This window comes from Microtus oregoni, unplaced genomic scaffold, assembly GCF_018167655.1.
Source record: "Microtus oregoni isolate MIOR12 unplaced genomic scaffold, Mior012 000003F_ref0000135, whole genome shotgun sequence".
Lineage (NCBI taxonomy): Eukaryota > Metazoa > Chordata > Mammalia > Rodentia > Cricetidae > Microtus > Microtus oregoni.
In genome coordinates, this window is record NW_024543062.1 from 58,195,214 (window position 1) to 58,220,684 (window position 25,471).

Sequence of the window (25,471 nt, forward strand, 5' to 3'; positions counted from 1 at the left end):
TACACAGAGAAACCCTGTCTCCAAAAATCCTAGACAAATAAATAAAAATATTAAAAAGGTAAAAAATTTAAGTTTTGAGAAGTAAGGCTTTTTGGGTTTTGATTTTATTTTTGGTAGCGCTGGAGATGAAACTCAGAGCTTCCAGATGGTGTTAAGTACTCTACCACGCATTGTTTGTGTATTTGTTTATATTTTGACATGATGTTGCCCTGATACCCAGGCTGATCTGGAGCTACTGAGTGCAAACAATTCTTGTAACTCCTCCCACCCTACAGGGTCATGCCGTTATACGTGGTGGAAATAGAACATTTTAATAACTAGTTTATTTTAACCAGTGTTCTCATCCCTTCCATACATACTTTCTTGGTTATCTAAATGATAATTTTGTGTTTGAAAGTCTTTGTGAAGTAAAATATATTCGAGCTGGAAGAAACTCATTAGATTTCATTATGAAATGAAGCACAGTACTTGATTCCCTTTTCGTAAAGTATGTTCCTTATGAAACAGGAAGATTGATGGAAATATCAAGGCCAACCAGGGGTACATAGCAAGTTAAAATAATGCAACATATAAATAATATTAGATTTAGCCAGTATAGAGTTCTTTGTGCTACTTTGTTATAAACAGCTTTGGGGGACAATCCACATACCTTAAGAGTTATGAATTTGAAGTATACAGCTCACCAGGTTTCGTGCATTCACAGGTTATGACACAGTAGCCATAATCCAACTGTAGCCTCCTCATTGTCCAGATAGAAACCCTGTACCCATCAGAGGTCCTCTCACCACCATACATACACCCCACTGCAATCTGGGATAAGCAGAAATCTTTCTGTCTCACATTTGTCTGTTCTAGTCATATGTTTGTGCAACATGTGGAAATCTTTCACTTGGTGTGTTTTCAAGGTTCACCCATGTTGCAGCATTCATCAACTACTTGGTGTCTATCTTAACTTTGCATATAATCGTGCTAGTAGATATTTAGTGATGTCTTCATTTTTTGATTTACATTTCTCTACAGGGTAAAGATAGCCAATAACTTTGTATATGCTTATTGGCCACTGTTAATTTTATGTAGACTTTGATATTTAGATGTTAGTTGTATAACTCTTTTCTATTTACTCAGGATTTTGAATGTGTATTGCACACATTATGGGTGCATGGGTGTGAACATATCAAAAGCCTAGTTCTTTTTTATTTTTTATTTTTATTTATTTATTTATTATTATTTTTTTTTTGGGGGGGGGGTTTTCGAGACAGGGTTTCTTTGTGGCTTTGGAGCCTGTCCTGGAACTAGCTCTGTAGACCAGGCTGGTTTCGAACTCACAGAGATCCGCCTGCCTCTGCCTCCTGAGTGCTGGGATTAAAGGCGTGCACCACCATCGCCCGGCTCAAAAGACTAGTTTTAAAGCCAAAACAAAGAATTGGCTAGTTCTTGTTAGGAAGAACATCTTTTTTTAATGGGCATGTGTTATATGTAAAAGAAAGTAGAATATGTTTTTCAAAGTGTACTAGTCTTAGATTGGGGTCGTATAAGAAGGCATGAGCAAAGCTGAGCTCAGCAAAGTTTTCCATCTAGTCTCATGAGTGTAGAGGATGTTTCTCATGTATATGCAAGAAATAAGAATTAGTGGGGAACAAGAGATAGGTAGAGCCGGGCTATGGTGGCACATGCCTTTAATCCCAGCACTCGGGGTTTAGTTGTCCACTAAATGATATTTTACTTTGTGTTATTTTTAAGATTTGTCCATTTTTATGGAGTAGGTCCTTGTCTACTTAGTGTCTTTTAATGCATACATCTTTAAATGAGAGAGCGTGAATAAGTGTTAATATGCAGGCATCGGTCTGATATGTCCTCAGCTGCAGTCACTAAGATCACCCCCTGTGCACATTTGCTGTGTTCGCTTTTGAAAGGTAGGCTTCACCCTCCACCCTTCTCTCTTTCTCTTCTGCCAATCTTGTCCCCCCTCTCTGCCTCTTCTCTCTGTTCTTTCATTAAACCTATGTGAGCCTTCTTGCATGGTGTGACTTCTCTTTGCGACGTTTTTAAATAAATTATAACAGTAAGTACATGTCATATTGACCACATGAAATAGTAAATGCTCAAAAAGCAAATGGTGGCTAGACTGGAGGATTGGGGGTGTTATGAGACATACAGTAGATCATGAAACAAAAAGACTGGTAGAAGCAACAGTGCTTTGGAGCCCAGAGCCTAGAGAAGAGATGTGACTCATGGGGGTATGGCTGGAAAGGGATCTAGAGAACAGTCATATGGCACACAAAGTAAGTGCCCTAGTGTGGCTGCAGTTCAGGACAAATGAGAAGTAATCAAAATGGAAAGTTAGGTGTGGGCATGATTATAGTGGACTTTCTATTCCTAAATATCTTGATTTCTTTCTTTGGCTTCAAGGGAAACTGATGAGGGTACTTTGGAATAATGTGATAGTAATGGATTTCATCATGTTTCTCAGCCGTTATTTCTCTTTAAACATTTGCAATGTCACCTCTAACTCTATGTTGTGAACCATTATCCTTCCATAACTGGTTGTAGTGATCAGGAAGTTGGTTTTTAAAAATGTTATTTTAGCCAGGCAGTGGTGGTAAATACCTTTAATCCCAGCTTTCAGGAGGCAGAAGCAGGTGGGTCTCTGAGTTCAAGGCCAGCCTGGTCTATAAGAGCTAGTTTCAGGACAGGCTCCAAAGCTGCAGAGAAACCCAGTCTTGAAAAACCAAAAAAAAAAAAAAGTTATTTTTTTTTTTACTCAGTTTATCACTTCCCTATTTTTCTCAGTATTATCCAACCTCTTGGCTTTTTATGAGTAGATTTATAAGAAAGAGATATTATTAATACTGTTGTTAAAGTTTATCTTAAAGAGAAAACATTACAACTTCAGGCAAAATACATTCTAGGCAATCAAGTCTGGAACAATCAGTGATACTAGACTTCCAAAAATGTAATATGCCAGGATTATACTGCCTCCTTATTTCTTCAATCTTTATTTTAAAATTTAAAGAAACAGTAGATTATTACCACCCTGTATTGCTTTAAAAATCAGAAAAGGACTGGGCATTGGTGGTGCATGCCTTTAATCCCAACACTTAAGAGGCAGAGGCAGGTGGAACTCTGTGAGTTTGAGGCCAACATGGTCTACAGAGTGAGTTCAAGGACAGGCTCCAAAGCTATAGAAAAACCTGTCCCAAAAAACCAATGAAGGAAGGAAGGAAGGAAGAGGAAGATAAAATCAGAAAAGATATCCATCTAGTTTTATTTTTTTCATTCATAGGTTTTTTTTTTGAATATGTATTAAGGGCTTAGGAGACAGTGTCCCACTATGTACTCTAGGCAGGCCTTGAATTCGTGATCCTTCTGCCTTGACCCCACAAGTGCTGGAATATTGGTGTGTGCCATTTAGCCTGAACAGCATTAGAATTTTGATAGGGATTATTTTCATTATTTTTGGGTCTTTATTGTGCAGGCAACTCATTTGAGAAAATAGCTGTCTCCTCCTGCTTTTCCTAGTATTCCTTGTTGGGTGACAGATTTGTATTATTTTGCCTGAGATTCTGCATAAAGCACCACCACCTAGTATCATCTCTAGGCAGGAAGATCTTAGTGGCGCCTGTTAGGTTATGTTCTATATTCTGAGGTTAAAGTGTTCGGCTAACTGTACTCTGTAGTCCCATGAGATCCCACTAACTGCACTCTGTTGGATAGGGATGCTGGGGAGCTTCGTTAGTCATCTCTGAGCAAGCAGGATTACTGGTTGTCTTCTCTGTTCCTCTGGAACTGTTTTTGGTTCGGGTTGTTTTGGCCGATGGATGTAGATGGTTACACTACTGAGGTCTCTGGGTTTACAGGTTTGCTGCTTGCAATGGGCCACATCAAAAGCATGCTCCGTATCTGTATACTGAAACTTGCTTTCTGTTCTGAGGCAGGTGTAGTAGAATACCCGTATTTGATTGAGTCACCACTTTGCAGCTAGCATGATTATGGTCACATACTTATCTATAGGTTAACTGCTGACCTAGAACTGTCTTAACTTGGAAATTTAGCAATAGTATCCAGGCATGGGTTCTGTCTAGTACTACTAGCTTGAGGCCTGTGACCTATGACCTAGAAAATCATGGACTTTGTTGTCACCTAATGCCTTGATTAGTTTCCTTGGAGTGACACCTTTGTTGGGCAGTATACAAAGAAACTGTTACGATCCCCAAGATTCTAGCATTGACAGATGAACTCCACCTCTGTTTGTGTCTTAGTGAGTTGAGAGGATTAGCCCTGTCAGTGTTATTACCAGTGTTTCTTGGGGTATCAAATTTGAGTGAGTTTCTTGAAAAGGTTCTTAGGGTGACTACAGTAGATCATCAGGGATACCTGAAAAACTCATGTTTCTGCCCAGTTAAAGTTAACTGGTTAACACTGCCCTGTTTTAAATTCAGGTGTAGGGAAGTGCAGTGTAATTACTAAGGATACTGCTCTTGATCTTAGAAGACTGAGAAGTGATAAGCTAAGGGTAAGGAATACTAACATGAAAACAAATGTTGCTTTGTTAAGCCATACATAAAATTTCCCTTAATAAGAATGTTTTGCCTCATTTTTCTCTTCAGAGTTGATTGAATTCAGTGCCTTGACCTTAATTTATAGCTCTCTCATGGTACCCTTACCATGCTTCTTCTGGGATACCAGTGATATTTAGCCTTGCGTGTTTTTTTTTTTTTTTTTTTTTTGGTTTTTCGAGACAGGGTTTCTCTGTGGCTTTGGAGCCTGTCCTGGAACTAGCTCTGTAGACCAGGCTGGTCTCGAACTCACAGAGATCTGCCTGCCTCTGCTGCCCGAGTGCTGGGATTAAAGGCGTGCGCCACCACCGCCCGGCTGCCGTGCGTGTTTTAAATAACTGTCTAAATACCTGTTGAAGGAGGGTATTGGTCTCTAATTTCAGGTGAATATATTCTCTGTTTTTCGAACTTACTTCCCAGCTTTCCCTAGATTTGTTAATTGCTGACCACATACGTGTCAGAGAGTGATGGACAAAAGAAAATGCTTGCCCACAGGACTGTACTTGTGATTCTATCCATCTATTATTCTCATCCTTTGTGATATATTTTTACTTTTTCTTTCTAAAACAAATTTTTAAGTGGAAGAAAGATTGTTTTCCCTTAATATGGGATTCCCCTCTGTATGCTGTGAATATATTATATTGCCAATGGCTTAACAGAATATAGCCAGGTTGGAAAAGATATAGAGAATAGGTCTGTCAGTGAGAAAGACTTTGGAACCTTGCCGGTAGGCCATGACCTCATGGTGATACATAGATTAATAGAGATGGTTGATTTAAGATGTAAGAGCTAGCTAGAAATACACTTAAGCTATTGGCCAAACAGTATTACAAATAATATATAGTTTCTGTGTGATTATTTCAGGTTAGGGCAGCAGGAATAAATGAATGGCCTCTGCCAACATTCCTGCAAGGAGATAAAAGGAAGAAATTTCTTTCTTTTTTTATTTAAAAAAAATTGTGTTTGGTGTCTTTCTGCATGCCTAGAGTCCATGGAGGACAGAAGAAGACTTTGGGTATCAGATGCCTGGGAACTGAAGTCACAGGTGGTTGTGAACCACCATGTGTATGCTGGGATTTAAGTTCTCTGCAAGAGCAGCAAATCACTTACCTTCTGCTCAGCCATCTCTGAAGCTCCACCATCCTTCACATTGTACCATCTTAATCTTTCCCTTGGAGATTTCTGATAAGAAAATGTTTTGTGTGGTAGTAAGAAGACCAAAGAGATGAAGGACTCTGTCGTCTTTTGTATTAATCCTAGCCTTGAATAAAGATGAATTTCAACTTTTTTATGTGTGTTATATAAACATCATTCCTTTCTCATATAGACAAGTCTAGTATGTTGTAACACAGTAGTAAATAGAGTTAATCTGAGCTGTTCTTTAGTATGGGTTAGGTTAGGTAGATGAGTACATGTATATATGCATATAATGTACACAACCCTAAATCTTTTTTTTTAATTTATTTATTTATTAAGGATTTCTGCCTCCTCCCCGCCACCGCCTCCCATTTCCCTCCCCCTCCCACGATCAAGTCCCCCTCCCTCATCAGCTCGAAGAGCAATCAGGGTTCCCTGACCTGCGGGAAGTCCAAGGACCGCCCACCTCCATTCAGGTCTAGTAAGGTGAGCGTCCAAACTGCCTAGGCTCCCCCAAAGCCAGTACATGCAGTAGGATCAAAAACCCCTTGCCATTGTTCTTGAGTTCTACAACCCTAAATCTTAAAGAACATTTGATACTGTGAGTAGTTGCCAGGTTTTTATTTTTTAATGTGATAAAACACATGTAATGAAAATTATCACCTTAACCTTTGTAACCATTATATAGCCATTTTTATATAAACTTGTGTAGATTTAAGTTGAAGAAAAGTATACCTTGATATATGTATCAAGTTGACTGCAACAGTTCAGTTCATATGTCTGTCTCTTCACGGTTACTCTTTTTTGTTTATTTTTTTTTTTCGAGACAGGGTTTCTCTGTAGCTTTGGTGCCTGTCCTGGAACTAGCTCTTGTAGACCAGGCTGGCCTCGAACTCACAGAGATCCGCCTGCCTCTGCCTCCCAAGTGCTGGGATTAAAGGCGTGCGCCACCACCGCCCAGCTTTTGTTTATTTTTTGAGACAGGGTTTCTTAGTAGCTATAGAGCCAGTTCTGGAACTCACAGAGATCTGCCTGTCTCCAAGGGCTGGTATCAAAGGCGTGTGCCACCACCACCCAGCCACAGTTACTTTTTTATGGTCTAGTATATTAACTCAGATAGTTTATTAACTGCACCATCATGCTGTATTTTAGTTATGTAGAACGTCATCATATTTGTGCAGCTGAAATTTTATATCCTTACAAGTATCTCCCCATCGACCTGACTTTTGGCCTCTTTCCCTTCTTTTTTTTTTTTTTTTTTTTTTTTTTTTTTTGGTTTTTCGAGACAGGGTTTCTCTGTGGTTTTGGAGCCTGTCCTGGAACTAGCTCTTGTAGACCAGGCGGGTCTCGAACTCACAGAGATCCGCCTGCCTCTGCCTCCCAAGTGCTGGGATTAAAGGCGTGCGCCACCATCGCCTGGCATCTTTCCCTTCTGTAATCACCATTCTTTTGTACTTTTATGAATTTGATTTTTGTAGCTTAGATATATTCATGACCATGCAAGTTTTGTTTTGTTGTTGTTGTTTCTGTTTATTTGTTTTGGTCTTTCAAGACAGAGTTTCTCAGTAGCTGTGGAGCCAGTCCTAGAACTTGCTCTATAGAACAGGTTGGCCTTTAACTCACAGAGATCCTCCTGCCTCTGCCTCCTGAGTACTGGGATTAAAGACCTGTGCCACCATGGCCCAGACAGATTTCCTTTTCCTCCTCCTCCTTTTTTTGTTTTTGTTTTTGTTTCTATTTGTTTGTTTGTTTTTGAGACTTGTTTCTCTGTGTAGCTTTTGCTGTCCTGGAACTCACTCTGTAGATCAGGCCAACCCAGGCTGACCTCAAGACTCACAGAGATCCACCTACCTCTGCCTCTGAGTCCTTGGTATTAAAGACACAAACCACCAATGCCCAGTTCAGGATTCCTTTTTATGTTTGTGTATACCCTTGTCCTTCAGCAGGTGTTGGAGATTCGTTACAAAAGTACCCCTCTATAACCAAATCCACAGTTGCCCTGAAGTCTCTATGTTTGTATGTAAATTGTGCACATCCTTCTATATATTTTACATTATCTCTACATCACTTATGATACCTATTACAGTGCAAATACAATGCTTTCTTACACCTTGAATGTATTCATGGCAGTACCAAAGGCATTTTTAAAGGTATATAAGAGGACTATTGCTGGGCAGTGGTGGCCCACACCTTTAATCCCAGCACTCAGAGGCAGAGGCAGGCAGATCTCTGTGATTTTGAGGCCTGCCTGGTCTACAAGAGCTAGTTCCAGGGCAGGCTCCAAAGCTACAGAGAAACCCTGTCTCCAAAAGAAGAAGAAGACTATTATTTTTCTACCATCACCATTTTTAAATTGCAATGTTTATAACACTGGTGTACTGAACTGTCTAAAATTGATATGCTGACAGTTCAAGTCTCACTACCTCAAAATGTAACTTTACTTGTAAATAGTCATTAATTAGTTAAGATGAGGTTGTAGTAGAGTATTTTAAGTCACCTGTCCAGTATAACTGATAACTCTAAAATGGAAATTTAGAGACAAGTGTTCATTCAGTAAAGCGTCATATGAACATGAAAACAGCTGTTGGTAAACCAAGCAGAGAGGCCCAAAACGGACCATTCAGAGCCCTAGAAAAGAACCAACCTTGCTACCATCTTACTTTTGGACTTTTGGTCTTAAGAACTATGGATATTACATTTCTGTGGTTTGTTATACTTTGTTACTGTAACCTTAATAGACTAATAGAAGGGTTTATTTATTAGCCCCTGCCCTTTTTTTCTTAGAAATAAACTTTCTCCTTTATGCTGATGACCATTCCTGCTAAGGGAAAACAGTTAAAAATCAGGTAGAGGTCAGAGACCTTTGTCATCAGCGTATCCACCATAGTGATGTCTGCCGGTACCTTGACTAGTTAAACACTTAAATGATTGAATGAGAGTTTCCTTATAACTAAAGAATTCCATATTCCTAAGTAGAAACTGAAATATGTTCACAAGAACTTGTATGTAAATGTTCATAATGAAATAGCCTTATTTGCGATATTGAAGAAAGTAAAACCAACTCAGTGTATTAACTGATACATAACATAAGACTACACCTGTGCATTGGAATAGTGTATGGCTACAAAAATTAGTAAAATCGTGTTTTATTCTACAATATGGTTGCATCTTGAAAGACATGCTAAATATTAGTAATGATCCCAGGTATGTGCTGTATTTCAGGTTATTTGTGAATCTGATTTACAGAGATTGGGAGACTTAGGTTCTGACTTAGAAAACTTATAAAATAAAATATTGTTATTTTGAAACTCTATTACAATTCATATTTTTAAAGCTTATTAAAATTGTATATATCTTTAAGTGTTTACAGCTACCTATATACTAATTCATATTACTCTAGTTTTAACTATGTATTTACCCTTTTTTTCCAGAAAAGGGCATTGTTTAATGATTGAAAACCATAAAGCAGACTGCAGCCTAAGACCACACAGATAACCCCTTCCCTAAATGACTTTCAAACCTCTGCTTGGCTCTAATGAAAGACCCAGAACATTATTTGATTCCTCTTGTTTTTTTAGGGGCAATTAGCAAATAAAATGACCCTGAAGGAAATAGTTGTTTGCTGTTGACTTTCTTCTGTCTCTTTTTCTCTTTGTGTAATTTGTAGGTTATTTACTCTTTTTTTAGTGGTTATCCCCTTTTAACACATATAGCTAGTAATATAGGTATATTCATACTTTCTTTTTCAAATAATATAAGATTCCGAACTCCTATAGCTGACGATTCTACCCTTGTTCTTTTTATGCAGAAGAAATCCAATACATCCTAACACAGCAAAGGATGAATTTATTAATTTATCTGAATGCTAGCTCCCAAATTTTAAGCTACAGCTAGGCCCTTAAGAGTAAGCTAGGGGCTTACCCTTTTATCTCTTCTCTGCAGATGTAGTACAGCTTCGTGTTTGTTGTCTGGACAAATATCTGGTCCTACCTAAACTTTATGGCTCTGACTAAGTAGAAATGATCTCATGACAGAAAATATCATAAGATCCATTGAGTGACCCAGCTTAAGACTCGTGTTCAGTTCTGAACTATGGCCAGAAACTCCAGTATGATTTGTTTCTAAATCATACATTCATTCCTTGTCTAGAAGTGGAGCTTGAGTTCAGTGCCAGGCAAAGCTATTGACAAGAGTGATCTATTCTCAGATGAAAAGGAACTGAGCACTAAGGACCCCAAAGGTAACAAGGGTCAGTATATATAGTGAGGATTTGTTGAACAAAATAAATGAACCCGTGTACAAGATAAATTTTTGACATCAACTCTTAGAATACAGTAGATATGGGATATGGAATCCACAGTGCTAGAGAAGTACACATTTTAGCTGAGTTGGTGGCAGATGCCCCTAACCCAGTTGGGCGAATGAAGGTCAACCTAAGCTATAGAGTGGAAGGAGGGAAGAAAGGAGAGAGAGGGATTGATTTTAGAAGACATATTGTGGATAGTAAATAGCAGTGAGTAGGGGGGAGGATAAACCATTGGAAATATTGAAGTTAAAGTATACTGTTCATTTGTAAGTATGTGTTTGTTTTCACCTTAAGGCTACTACATGGTGGTTAATATCATAAAGCAGTGTTGTCCATCTGTATCTTTCCACAACAATAGAATCATTCTATGTCAGAAGGTCCCAGCACAGCATTATTAGCACATTGGTCCTGAGCACTTGAAATGTATCTAACATAACTAAAGAATTGACTTTACATTTCTATTTAATATTAATAAAATTTTTAATAGCCACTTGTGGCTAAATATGTACCTTAGTAGAGAGTTCTAACTTGCACTTCTTTCTCTCCTTCCCCTGTATTTAGTGCCTGTAATATGCTAGGTAGCTTACTAAACTTTCCTTGCCCTTAATTTCTGCACGTGTAAGATGAAGATTAATGTTTTATGTAACTCAGGTGAGATATTTTGAAGACCTAATGACTTAATTCATGTAAATGTGGTTGACATTTCTCTGGCATATGGCATTTAGGTTTAGTCATTGTTCTTATTATCACTGTTAGAACAGAAGCTAAAGAAACAGGGTCAGCAATCCAACCACTAAAGAATTTTATTGGACAGTTTTTGGCATGTGGTACTTGATCCATTTATTTCCTGTGTACACATCATATGTATAGAAAACAGAGTTAAAATACTTGGTAATAACAGTATGTAAAATTTGTTGCCAAAAGAGAGAGACATTTTTATCAAACCAAAGTTTGGGCATGACTTGATGTATACAACAGTATATGGTAAAAAACAGTACCATTTTTAAAAAATATTTTAAAGATGTTTACTTGCAATACCAATTTATCTTACTAATTCATTTCTTTATATGTTGTATATGTAGTGCTAGGTTTGAACCTCAAGTCTTGCGTGTACTACTATATAAGTGCCCTGCCACTAAACCGCATCCCCAGGCAACCTTTCTTAAAATTTCATTTTGAGGCAGAATCTTTTTTTTTCCTTACTCTTTCACAACGGAGATTTTATTGGTTGAGGAGTAAAGTACACAGACATTTCAATTCTTAAAACATGTTTTAAGAATTTTACCCAAGCTCTGAGGAATCATACATTGTGTTCACGTACCCAAGAGCCATGTGTTGTTTCTCTTTGAACCTACTCCAAGTGATGTTCCATCCCGAAACTTGGCAAGTCTTCCCTAGACCTCACATAACAATCAAATGCTTACAATCCTCAACTCCAGTGACTCATTATTTTTTGCCACATGTAGTACACACTCAAAAGTTCAGTTTTTCACAGCACATTGTTACACTTGTTAGGAAAATGGACCGCCATGATCAGAGACAGTCCTGACAGGGCAAGGACTGAGGAGTGGGATTTTAGCCAACATTTCTACTAGAAACACGAAACTGGATATAACTGAAAATATTCCAGACACACATGCACAACTGAGACGCCAAATTACCATTTAGGATGCTTTGTGTTGTAGGATATACTAGCTCCCTCTATGGAATGTTATGATGACCCCCAAGACAGTCACAGCTTCTCCTGATTCAGTATCCTGCTATTTTTCTGGTTTTACCAAAAAATAAACAACCAGCAAGTAATTTAACCTCTTAAAAAAAATCATTTACACTTAAAAAATGGAATGAGGAGGGATTTCTCCCCACCTTTTAAAAATGTTTCTAGAGCTACTGAAAAACTCGCATTTACAAAAGAGTTGATAAAAATATTCCTCTGGATTATACAAGAACGGAGGCGGGGACACTGACAGACATGATAGATGTTTAGTCGGACTTGGCTTCTTTCTCTTCTGCTTCAGAGGCTAGTCTGTTTTCAGTCTCTCCATTTTCTGCAGGCAGATCTGTAGTTTGCTGGTCAGCCACTTTGGAGACAAAATCTTTTTAAGTCCCATATACATTGGCCTTGAAGTTGCTGTACAACCCAGGTAGGTCTTAGACCTGTAATCGTCCTGCTTCAGCCTGCTGACAAACTTGAATTATAGACTTGTTCCTACACCTGCCTGAAAGGAGATTTGTAAAGTTAAATTGCTAAATTACTAGCAGTACTGAACTCCTTAGGTCTTTTCATCTCTCTGCCTCCCACACCATAATTTACTGTAATCTTCAGATAGTTGTATAGGGGTTGGTTGTCTCTCATTACTGTTTAGCTGTAGAATCCGTTTATCCTCAGACATATTTGAAGTATATGCTGAGAGACCATGATCTTAGGCTTTTCGTGATAATAGTGGTAGACTTTACTTAATGAGCTAGTTATCATTTATTGAAGTCCATCAAACTTCTTTGAATTTTATGTCTTTTCTCCATTTGGGCTATTTCCTAAGATATACCATATTAGGATAAACAAGACTAATTTTTTTAGTTTGATTTTGAGATATGGGCTTTTAAACATTGTTTTTTAGTTTTTCTTTTCTGTTACAAGTAACATTCTCCTTGTGAGTTAACATTTTTGGGTTTTAAAATACTTCTTGTCATATATAGTTTACTGGTTTGCATAGAAGTTATTATTTGGATCAATATGCTGACCTGTGGTTTTTATTTGTTTTGTTGTTGTTGTTGTTGTTGTTTGTTTTTCAAGACAGGGTTCCACTGTAGCTTTGGTGCCCATCCCGGAACTAGCTCAACCTGTGGTTTTTAAATTCTTGGTTTTAATCCATCTTGAGTTATGAAGTAATTGTTTAATGTTTTTGTAAGTGAAATCTTCTGACCAAGGTATAAAACAGATACATTAAATTAAAAGGAAAAGATACTGTTTTAGTATACACATTAGATACAGATGAACAGTGTAGAAAATCCTTCACTATCATGTATAATTCAGCATGCGTATCTTCTATAATTTACTATGTCAGTTCAAGGAGATAGTTGGGATTTCTTAAATAGCTGTTTTTCTCTGTAGTGATGACATATAAATTATTTTAACTTTTATTTACAAAGTCAGCACACAAACATACTTCTCTTCAAGACTTGAAGATCTTTCAGTTATAAATTACAGAATGTTTAAAATTTCAACCCTTTTGATTCAGTAGTAACATGTAGGCATACTCAAGATGGAAGTCTATAAATGAAAGAATTTAAATATACTATAGGAAATAATTAGATTCCTTTGTTTTAGTTCTAACTCAGACAAGGCTTTTATTTTTGCTGTACTACCAGCTAATATTTTGAGTTTTTTTTTAATTTATTTTTTAAATTTCATTTTATGCTCCATCCACAGTTCTACTCCCTCCTCCCACCTTCCCCAGCCCAAACCCCATCCACTTCTCTCAATGGATAAAGAGTTCCTTTGGGAAGTCAACACATTAAGTTGGGGCGGGACCAAGGGCCTCCCCCCTGCATTAATGCTGAGCATGGCATCTCCCAGCTAATAATTTGATATATTACTTTCTGAATCCATTTTATTTTTATTACCATGTTACTAAGTTTTCTGCTAAAAATGAACATTATAGTTGAGATCTTTATAATTATACAATATTTGAGTACAGATAAAAAATACATAAATTGCCGGGCGGTGGTGGTGCACACCTTTAATCCCAGCACTTGGAAGGCAGAGGCAGGCGGATCTCTGTGAGTTGAGGCCAGCCTGGTCTACAAGAGCTAGTTCCAGGACAGGAACCAAAAAACTACAGTGAAACCCTGTCTTGAAAATAAAAAAAAAAAAAATCATAAATCATGGTGCAGTATTTACCCATACTCATTACTCTTCTGCTTTATGGGCGTCTGGAATCAGACACAGCCATTCCTACTGCAGCTTGGCAGAAAGAAGCATATAACTTGTTCTGATTGTGTGCATAGAAGTTGTGTGTTGAAATGGCAGAGCCACTTAAGAGAAAGACACCAGAATCAGAAGGTAGAATCAGCCTGCATCTGAGTCACCATGTGGAAGTCACAGAGTAAATATTTCAAGACCTGTAAACCATGTTCCATTTCTGGGCCATGTTCTTCTTCCTGTAATTGTTTTATGTTGTGCTCACAAATTAAAAAAAAAAAATCTAAAAGTCTTCCGTAGTGTAAGGAACATAAGCGGGCCTGGACCTTCATTAATATCTGTTGTAGAGTCACTAGAGTGATACCAGGTCTGTAGTGTAGGCAAAATGGAAGTCTGTATGTTAATCTGGTAAAGGTTAGGTGTTTATCATCAGAGCATAACCTAACTAGCACATGGCTGATCTCAGCTAACACATGGCTCTCGTATGTCCAAACTGCAGTCTGTAAGATGGCCTGTTGTTGGAGACTCCATTTATAAAAATCCTTTCTAGTGGCTCAAGTCTTGCTCCCATTTGATCTAGGATTTTGTACTTAAGCCTCTGGGTGGAAATGACATGTCCTAGAAGCTTCACTATCCTAAGACACTTTTCAAATCTCCCTTAATTTGTCAGTCTAGGAAAAGTTATGTATTGTTATTACTGCTACAAAACACTAGGCTCAAAATTAGTTATTAGCTAGAAAATAATAAAACAACAAGCATTTAAGTTTAGAAAAACAATTACACTAGTGATAAAAATACTTGGTTCCCAATTCATGAGAAGCTATCTATTCAGTATAAAGTCATAAGATCACATTTACAATATTGAATTGTAATTTGTGTGTTTGGTTTTGTTATTGTTTAGGACAGCACTAAGTATCAGTAGAACTGTGTAAGGACAAATTAACAAAGTTGACCTGCAGAATTGGTCACCAGAATGGCTAGGCAGAAGTCTGGAAGCCATATCATAGAGGGAAATATTAAAAGGAATTATGAAATGTTTATTTTTAAAGAGAAACAGGACAAAACTAACTAAGGGGGTTAAAACGAAGTTCCTCTGATCTTCACAGTAACTGGCTAATCGCTGTTTGTTGTGCTGAGGTGCATAGGCCACTCGAGCTTTGAATGTTACCAGTAGGACTTTTCAGTTGATGAACTTTAACATAGACTAAGCACTTATTACAAAATTGATTGTTAGATATTTGCTGTCATCTTTTAATGCTTTTGCACATCATCCCCAAAACTTGTAAGGATATTTGGTAAAACTTTTTATTACTACTTTTGAGACAGGATTTCTCAGTGTAGACCAGGCTGTTGTCCTTGAACTCACAAAGACCCTCCCACCTCTGTGATTAAAGGTGTGCACCACCACTTAATCTCCTAAAGAATTTTTAATTGGAGTTGGAGAGATGGCTCAGCGGGTAAGGGAACTAACTATGAAAACAAGACAACCTGGTTTCACATTCCCAGGGCGCATACAAAAAGCTGGACATGGTTGTTGGTACCTGTAACACCAGCTTTAAAAGGGGTAGAGGTAGTGGATCACAGGAGTTCACCGGCCAGCTAGCTTACCCTAAAGAGGTTCTCTCTTCCCAGGTGGCCCTAACTTGTGTGAAGTTGGTTTAAACAACAACAACAACAAAACCTAACTATCATACCAGTATACTCTTCTTCAAGTTAGATTATAGTTAGAAATATGTTTGGTGAATAGGACTCAGCTGGAGGAAAAATAATTGGTTGAATAATCTGATAGAAATATGTTTGTCCTAGAGGGAGAAAAAAACACCAAATGCTTTTTGTACCTAGATACAGTCAAACGTGAAAGAATGTCTTTGTAATTCTAAGAGGACCAGGAGTAGTGCCTGTAGTGCTGGTGACTGTGTGAATCTTGCAGTAACTCTGCAAGATCCTAGACTCTACAGCACACAAGCTGGAAAAAATCCCTGTTATTTCTCTGTATAGACTTTTTTTTCTCTTAGGACCCAGTGTACACCCAAGCACTTTGAATACCGTTGGGCAGTAGCATGATTTGTTCCCAAACACAGATGATTACATTGTGCACATAGATAATGTAAGCCTTACTTCCTACCTCCAAAACATGATGTTCACCTAGGTTTCTGTCCCATCCAGTCCCAAAGAAATCACACATTAATTATAAACTGATTGGCCCATTAGCTCAGGCTTCTTATCAACTCCTATACTTCTATTAGCCCATTATTCTTGTCTGTGTTAGCCACGTTGCTCGCTACCTTATTCTGGAAGGCAGTCACATCTTACTTTCTCTGCATCTGGGTCACAACTGCAGACTGAAACTTCCCTCTTCCCAGAATTCTTGTTGCCCTGCCTCTACTTCCTGCCTGGTCACCCCACCCATACTTCCTGCCTGGCTTCTGGTCAATCAGGGTTTTATTAAAAATAATGCAAGTGACAGGATGAAAGACCATTGTCCACAGCACTCCTCTCCTTTTTTTCCCAAAGAGATTCCTGAGCCTACATAATCCCCCCCGCCCCAACCCTATACCAATTATAATCAACCCCTAAATGATGTCCCTAACCCTGAGGACAAACTTGGTTGGTTGAGGGTATGTCATCTTCTAGAATTACTTCCAGCTGTCATGGGGACAATGTTCTTTCTATGGGATTCTGTGGAAGTAAAATGATGGTTAAGTTCCACAATGACTGTCTGGTATAATTGCACATAGTCTCTGAGTATTCTCATGATGTACACCAGTGTAGAGAACTGACTGCTTACTACTTGCATACACATAACCAGAGCAGTTACTTGGTAGTCACATACCTTTAATCCCAGTACTAGGAAGGTGAAAACAGGAAGGGATCTGACTGGGTGGGAGGAGACAGGAGCTCAGGGCATTCATACCAGGATCACCCCTTTGGTCTGAGGGTTTGGTAGCTGTAAGGACTAGTGACTGGCTGCTCTGCTTCTCTGATCTTTCAGCATTTACCCCTATATCTGACTCAGAGTCTCTATTATTAAAACCAATTAGAATTTGTGCTACAGTACTATACATTTTTTATTTAATAGCAAAAATAAGACAAGCATTATTAATTAATTTCAGGTGTAATGAGTTGTCAGACACTAAAATCTTAATGTGGGTACAAGCTAACTATATATTCAACAAAGAGGAAACACTGAGATCCTGATAGTTTAGCTTAGTAGAATATGTATGTGCATGTTTAGCCTAAACAAGACCCTGAATTCAATTGTGGACCTGAAAAAGATTTCTGTAAATGCTTCTTGAGAACTGGCAAGATGGCTCAGTAGGTAATTCACATGGTAGGAAGAATCACTCCACAAAGTTGTCCGGTACATACCTGTGTACACACACAAACACACACTATAAATGAATGAACAAACGTTGGGACAACGTTTTGAACGAAATTCAAATTATGCCTTTAGGTAGCTGGAGAATCATTTTAGCTAGACATGGGGCAGGAAAGATGGGGATGAAACTCTAGGAAAGAACATTCTTGGATCACAAGTTCAGTAGACTCTATTTCATGGGATTCCTAATCCCTTCATATTTATGTTACTCATATTTGCAAGTCATTAAGAGTTAAGCAAGCCAACAAACAGGTAAAGCCAGGTTTATTGGAGGCATCACCCAAGTAATGTGTCAGAGACTGTTAGTATAGACTCTCATTAGGTGGTTAATCTTACTAGGAGCAGGCTTGATGTAAAACGGATCAGATGCCTGAATTTTAGTTATTGACCTGTAAATAATGTATGGAATGGAATGCTTCTGGGGTGTTTTCTAACTGAACAGTTACTGTGTTTCTATTTTATTTCCTGTCAAGCATCATATTATAGATGTGTGTGTTGTTTCAATAAGAGTTTGACAAACCAAACTTTTGTGCTTTTATTGTTTATTGCCAGTTATTAGGAATATGTGTTTTTATTGAGAGTATTATGCTGTTTAAGAAATAAAAAGTAAGTGAAAAATTATTCAGTCAGACTTCTAGAGTGTCTGCATGGTATATAGGAAGCCCTGGTTTTGGTCTCCACATCACAGAAAAGAAAAAATAGATCACAGAAAGTAAATTTCTTCCTTTTGGGTGTTATAATTTCCTGTTTAGTAAAACAGACATTTAAGGGATGAGGGAAACACTTCCAGAGTTTAAAAGCTTTGATCATCCTTTTGGTTGCCATGGTGTATACAGCACAGGATGCCAGGGGGTGAAGCCACAGGAGGGCAGTACTGCCTGGAGTCAGGTAGTAGGGGGAGCCTTAGCCGGACAGTGCCACGTATTTCATTTTAGATTTCTATGCGATATGTTTTTTTACTTCAAATCTGTTTCAAAAGTAGAATGTATATGTACTGATAGCGACGTATTACTATATAATGGTCTCCTTGTCCATAACATTGTTAAAAAAAATCTTGGGTTGTGCTGTACACACACATTTAAAAAAATCCTAATAAACACATCATCACAGTTTAAAAACTGTTTTAACTTAGTAAAGGATTTTACCTCACGAAGGAAAAACGCGAGCCAAGCATGAGGAAGGAAGATTCTGAGTTCAAAACCTGAAGTCAAGGCCCTTTGATGTTGCCAGGGAGTGAGTTTGCGTATGTATGCATATCTGTGCGCGCTCGCGCACACACACACACACACACACACACACACACACACACACAACTTGGCAGTTCCCCACGCCCATCTCTATCCATTCCTGGATTTTTCCTCATTTCTTCCCTCTATTTTTATCATACTCAAGAAATTTAACATTGGTTAAATTAGTTAATATTGGTTAAATTTCTTTAATTTTCTTGGTTAATTTTCTTTTAATTTCTGTAATTAATAAAATACATTTTAATATACTAACCATATTTATACTATGTTTTTCCACAATTATCCTCAATTTTTAAAGCATCTAAAAATCAATCTAATATAATGCTTTAGTTCATGTGTTTTTTTCTTTTATAAAGTTTATTTATATATTGTTTTTTTTTATTTTTTTATTATTTTTTTTTCAATTTTTTTTTTTTTTTTGGTTTTTCGAGACAGGGTTTCTCTGTGGTTTTGGCGCCTGTCCTGGCACTAGCTCTTGTAGACCAGGCTGGCCTCGAACTCACAGAGATCCGCCTGCCTCTGCCTCCCGAGTGCTGGGATTAAAGGCGTGCGCCACCACCGCCCGGCCTTGTTTTTTTTTTAATATTTATTTATTATGTATACAGTATACAATATTCTGTCTGTGTGTATGTCTGCAGACCAGAAGAGGGCAGCAGACCTCATTACAGATGGTTGTGTGGTTGCCGGGAACTGAACTCATGACCTTTGGAAGAGCATGCAATGCTCTTAACCACTGAGCCATCTCTCCAGCCCCCAATATATATTGTATATATAAAAATCCATTTATACATTTTATGTGTGTGAGTCTGTTTGTATGTATGTCTGCACACCAGAAGAGGGTATCGGATCCCAGTATATAAATGGTTGTGAGAGTCCATGTAGTTGTTGGGAGTGTTCTTAACCACTGACCTATCTCTTCAGTCCCCTAAATTTTATGTTTTTAAAAGTTTAGGGTAGCTTTCTTAAAGAATGGTCAATAGCCTAAACTGTATAATTGTTACATATTTAGGGTTGAAAAAGCATAAATGACTTATATCAGGAGCTAAATAACAGCTTATGCTAGAGTATCTTGTCTGAGGAATTTCATATTGATTTGTCTGCAGTTTCCTTCCCATTCTTGTTTCTCCATTGTACCATCCTTTATCATGTATGTTCTGTTCAGCTATTTAAAAAATAATAAAATCGAATGCTAGTCTAAGTTCCCCCAAATCAATCATCCCAGCTCAGTTTTTCCAGAAATAGTTACTGCTTCTAACAAAGGGTACAAGTGATTTTTCTCAGATAAAATCTTTGCTTCTTATAGCATGCATAATTTCAAGACATCTTTACTTTAAAATTACAAAGAAACTTGTTAAGAAACAGATAGACACACTGACACATATAATAAAACAAAGCAAAGCACTTATGGTATGACAAACCAAAATGCTTCAAATGATTCCCTTTTTAAGATTTGGAAATTACTAGGTCTTATAAATTCAGCATTCATTTAATTATGACAAATCATAATTAACACATTTAAAATAGTTTTATTGTTGTCAAGTTCAAGCTTCCCTTTAATATATATGTGGGGTTTTGTTGTTGGTCGTTTGTTTTTTGATTGTTTGTTTGTTTTTTTCGAGACAGGGTTTCTCTGTAGCTTTGGAGCCTGTCCTGGAACTAACTCTAGTAGACCAGGCCGGCCCCAAACTCATAAAGATCCACCTGCCTCTGTCTCCCGAGTGCTGGGATTAAAGGCGTGCACCACCGCCGCCTGGCTGTTTTTTAAAAAAGGCTTTTCTGCTGATAGTAAAACCCCAGTGGTGCACAGTGCTTATTGATCAGCCGAGTTAGGCTGGACATAATCCTCAGCACTCAAGGGGGAAAGCAAACTCCAGTAATAAACAACCCTTTTTAATCTTTAACTTCTAAGTTAGACACAGAACCTTATTTTCAGTGCTACACCATTAATTATCTAAGTTGGCTTTGTTATCCTGTGTATGTTAAACTGAGTTAGAAAGGTTCTTTTCTCCCTCTCTTCATTTCTTTTATGAATTGTTAGATCATCTTTGTTGAATAGTCAGAGAAAAGTTTGTGGATTTATATATATTTAAGTCTGTGAACCTGAACCAGAGCTTGTTGTTTTGGGGTTTTTTTGGGGGGGTGTGGTGGGGGGTATTGTTTGTTTGTTTGTTTGTATGTTTTGGAGAGAAATATAATAGTACTTAGGCACTCTAAAGTCTATATCTTTTGTCTTAGTGTTTGTCCCACTTCTAAAATGAGCCCAACTAGCTGATCTCATAGACTGTTAGATTATACACTTCATATAAGGCATTTTAGTTCTATGATTTCTAGCTAATGGTTTGCATACTTTTCTTCAGTTAGTGCAAGTATTATGTGAACATTGTCAGATAGGATCCTTAGAGCATTTCTGCATGCTTGTGGAGATGCAGTCTTTGTGAAACAGAATAGGAAACTAAGGCAGAGAAGAATAACAAGACTTGTTCCAGTTATTCAGTGTTTTACCCAAGAGATGAAAATGATTTTTTTTCCTTTTATTTTGTCTTCTCATGCTTAATGAACACCAAGTTTCTTTTTATTTCCGTTTCTTTTAAGTCATCCTTGGACTAAGGGTTGACATCTGCATCTCTCTGAGCCACCCTGTGCCATAGCTTGTCACTGTCTCCATCTATTGGTGTGAAGAAGTAATGCTCCTGCTTGGATATGCAAGTCGTTTTATTTTAGCAAAAATAATTTAAACAACAATGAATTGTGCTCTAAATGCATTTTCTTTCAGTTTGAAGATGCTAAACTGTCATGTGATTTTTAGCTTTTGGAGACAGGGTGTGTATGTGTCTGTGTGTATGTATGTGTGTGTTGGGGGGGGCTTTTAATGATTAAATTAGAGAGTTGCTTAAAATTTATATATATTGTAGGTGAGTGTTGTGGTGCACACCTGTAATTCTAGTACTCAGGAGGCAGAGTCAGATAGATTTGTGTGAACTCAAAGCCAGGCTGTTAGTAAGTTCCAAGACAGCCAGAGAGCTACATAGTGAGATCCTGACCTGAGAAAAACAAAACCCTAAAATTTTATATATATAATACCAGATTCGTATTTTATTCTTTAGAAAATATGACTATCTTGCCTTTTTGCATCCTGATGAGATTGGTATCCTGGTGCCAATTTCCAATTTTCTGACAGTCTTTGTACATTAGGATTCTTGACTTTTATATCGTTGCTTCTGACTTGCTAATGAAGAAGCTCAATATAGCTTCTGATGCATTCCAGATACTCTGGATGGTGACTGGCTAGAGAATTACTGACATCACAACATACAGTTGTTGATTTCTATTGTCTCTTAGTCTTCAGTAAGTGCTTTATTCTGCTTCTGGTGCCTGACTAATCTGAGTGTGTGTGTGAGTGTGTGTTCGTTCGTTCACGCTCGTACATGTGTGTTTGACTCTGTAGAGGAGCAATGCGGAGCGATAGTGTATAGACAGTATGGAATGTAAACCTTCAGTAACTCTGTATGATGAAGCAAATACCAGGGCAATGAAGGTATGTGATTCTGAACTCATTTGTTAAATGCATATGAAAGGAAATTGAAAAGATAAATTATGTTTGTTTACTTAGTACCATCATTTTTATTAGCGGATATATGCAATAAAATTCAAAATTAGGGCGTTTAAAAATATTTATTTTTACAAAGATGTATGTGCATTTAGATGGGTAAGAGTCCTATACTTCTCTAGAGGAATGCCAATTTCTCTCTGTTCTTCAGTTTTTCAAAAATATTTTTATATCATGTGGATGTAGCTATTTACATCTGTGCTGATTTGTATAAATATATATATATGGCAAAATATAGTTTAAAAATGTCTTGTTCAGGTTTGTTATAAAATGGGCAGGTTATTGACTTGTTTAATTTTTAAATTTCTTTATGAAATAAATACAATGTGAATGGGATACTGGTTGGAAATGAAGAAATTGAGCACCTTAACTTTCAAAACCCATGTTACTATTTGTGTCCTTGATTGGGGAGGTGTAGGTAATTTTTCAAGCACTTAGGGGAAAAAAACCTAGATATGTCTTGTAGTTGGAATAATGAAATACCTAGTGTTACAAAAAGAGGAAAAATACCAGTCTACCTCTAATTCTTGAAATTATCTGTTTTCTGAAAACCTTGACATCCACCTTGTTTTTCCTCAAAACTGGACTCTTACCACCTGGGTTATGCTAATAATGACAACATGTCCCCAGTGGTGTAACTGGCTTGTTTATAAAATTTTATAGGTAATTTTTAAGAGTTTACATGCTTTTTACCTGGAATTAGTTGAAATTTCAAGATTTGTGATTGCTGTGCTATTTTTAAACATCTCCCCTTGTGTAACGGTTCTTTTGTTCTTAAGAAACAATTTGTTTTAGAGAACATAGGAAAATCACTAAATAGCTGTTTATGAATACTAGGTATCATTTTTCTTCCTCCTCCAGTTCTCAATTCTATTTGTAATTAGATTCATAAATACATTAGTACCTATTATTGAATCTAGACTTTTATGGAAATTATCATTTCAACCTCATGCTCAGAAAATCCTATCACTATTTCTTGTTAAGCTTCAGATTTTTTCAATTTTATATTGAAAACTTCAAAAAGGACTAAAAATTAAAACAAGCAGTACTTACCTTATATTCTTATATATTCTTAACAACTGCTCTCACCCAAGCATCCTAGCTCTCTTTACCCCATCCCCTGTTCCTTTATTGTTTCTTCTTGTTGTTGGGGTTGTTGTTTTTTTTTTTTGTCTGTGTCTCTCTTTGCCTCTTCTATTGTAGTCATCTCCCCCTCTTCCATCTTCTTTCTCACTTTGTCTCAGATGTTTCCATCAGAAAACTGTCCGTCTACTTGGTGACTCACCCTTCCCCTTTCTGATTCTATACTAATTTCTTCCCTCCTGTTCTCCCTTCTTCTCTTTTCCCAACATTTCACTGATTTTCTTTTTCTTTCCCTTTCCCTCCTCCTCTCTCTCCCTTTCTTCTAGTCTCTGGTCTGTCTGTCTGATGACCTGTGTCTGACCATGTTTCTTCCTTTCTTCCCATACTCTCATCCCCCTCTGGCCTCTCCTCATTCTTCTGTCGTCATGTTTATAGACCTGCCTCTGACTACTGGTCTTTGGGGTTTTTTTGTTTTCCATTGCTTGCTCTCATGGCTCTTTCTCCCACTGCTTCATATATAAGGTTTCAATTTTCATTTAGTGTAGATGTGCAGTTGATTTTAACCTTTTTTCTTGTCGTTGCTGTTTAGTCAGCAGCAGTTACTGGTTGCATTTAATTTATGTTAAATTCTGTTCTCTCTCAAACTAGTAAGAGTTGTGAGCCTAAGGTTATATTATGTATCAAAATAAACAGACATCTAACCTTTTTCAATTTTCTTTAGAGCTTCATGCTTGAAGCATTGTAATTAGATTGAAGTTATTACATACTGAGAATAATTTTAAATGCTTTGTGTTCTCAAGTTGTACATGGACAGATCATTAAGAGACAGGTTTTTCTCTTAAATGAAAATTTCTATTAAATTTTCAGGTTTGTAGAAAGCAGTTAAAAATAAAGATACCTATAGTTAATTCCCTCTTAATAATATTGTAGGTTATGAATAAACTTATAAACTTGTATTTTTCAATACCTCTGTGACCTTTTTATATCATTATTTAAATCTGTTTTAACATATACCTCTATCTCCCACTGCCGAATTCAAGCACTTATTACTTCTATCTTCTTTTAATGACTCTACTGCTTTTGTACTATATGTCTCTGCTATATGATTAGATCCTTGATGTGGAGGGGAAATTAGATCACCCCCCCAAAAAAGTTCATTGTCTCTCTAAGTCTTCTCATTCCTCTATAGCTAACCAATACTCATTTCAATTGATTTGTGTTTATTTTGCTACAGAATACAGTCTGGCCATTCCTAATTCCCAAATCCAAAATGCAAAATAATCTTTCTGAGGAAAATGATGACATAAAGAAAATTCTACACTTCATCTTAAGTCAAAATGAAAGGAATGTTAAAAATATAAATAAAACTACCTCTAGGCAAGGTAGACAGACAGACAGACACCCTATTGTTTGTATGTATAAAGGTTGGATATACAAGCATATATGTACACGTATATGCAAATGTCATTTAAAAGGGTATGTATGCATATGCCTACTTGTCTGTATATGTATCATGTATGTTCAGGTGCCCAAAAAGGCCAGAAGAGGGTATCAGAGAGCCAGGAGTTGGAATTCTAGGCAATCATGAGCTACCTGATAATGGATGCTGGGAACTGCAAAAAGAACAGATGTTCTTAATCTCCAAGCCATCTCTCCAGCTCTAAAATATGGCATAATGTTTTTAAACACAAAACCCTGCTGATCTTTAGCAATTGGACAAAAGCTTCTCAGTCTGTATACTCAATATTGTTTACCCTCTAAATTTCTCAAAGTCAAAGTGAATACAGTGGATTCAAGGAAGCTCAGTTATTATCTCAGTACTTAGCCCTATGTTCTCTCTTGAGCAGAGCAGAGCAAGTTTATATGCATGTAAATATATATTTCTTAATTCTTAGTTCTCCAGATGCATATACATGACTAGCATACAAATATAGTTGTATATTGTGTACAAGATACGGTTTCTCTATATATTTCAAACTGGCTTCAAAATTTCTGTCATGTAGCATTTGAAGTGCTAGGATTATAGATAGGCACCAACAACTCTTATTTTATACTTGTGTGTTATAAAATGGGATGCATCATATAGTATTATAAATATGTCGCATTAAATGATCTTATGTAAATCTGATTTATACAGTTATACATCATTTTGTTATATGATTTGCATATTTTCTGATGTGTTTATATGTCTACATGTAGCTAATATAAATCTTTGATTGTACATTTATATAATA

The 25,471-nt window shown here is 37.1% G+C and overlaps 1 protein-coding gene across 8 annotated transcripts in view; it reads left to right on the forward strand.

The window, feature by feature from the left end:
- Positions 1-25,471, forward strand: part of R3hdm1 (R3H domain containing 1) — a 134,352-nt gene that overhangs the window by 6,727 nt on the left and 102,154 nt on the right. The window contains exon 1 of one of the 8 annotated variants that reach the window (XM_041648179.1): positions 21,924-22,082. The exons of the other annotated variants lie outside the window; for them this stretch is intronic. The gene's annotated coding sequence lies outside the window, so the exon portion shown is untranslated. Of the gene's footprint in view, positions 1-21,923; positions 22,083-25,471 lie in introns of those variants that run through there. 8 annotated transcript variants of the gene reach the window in all.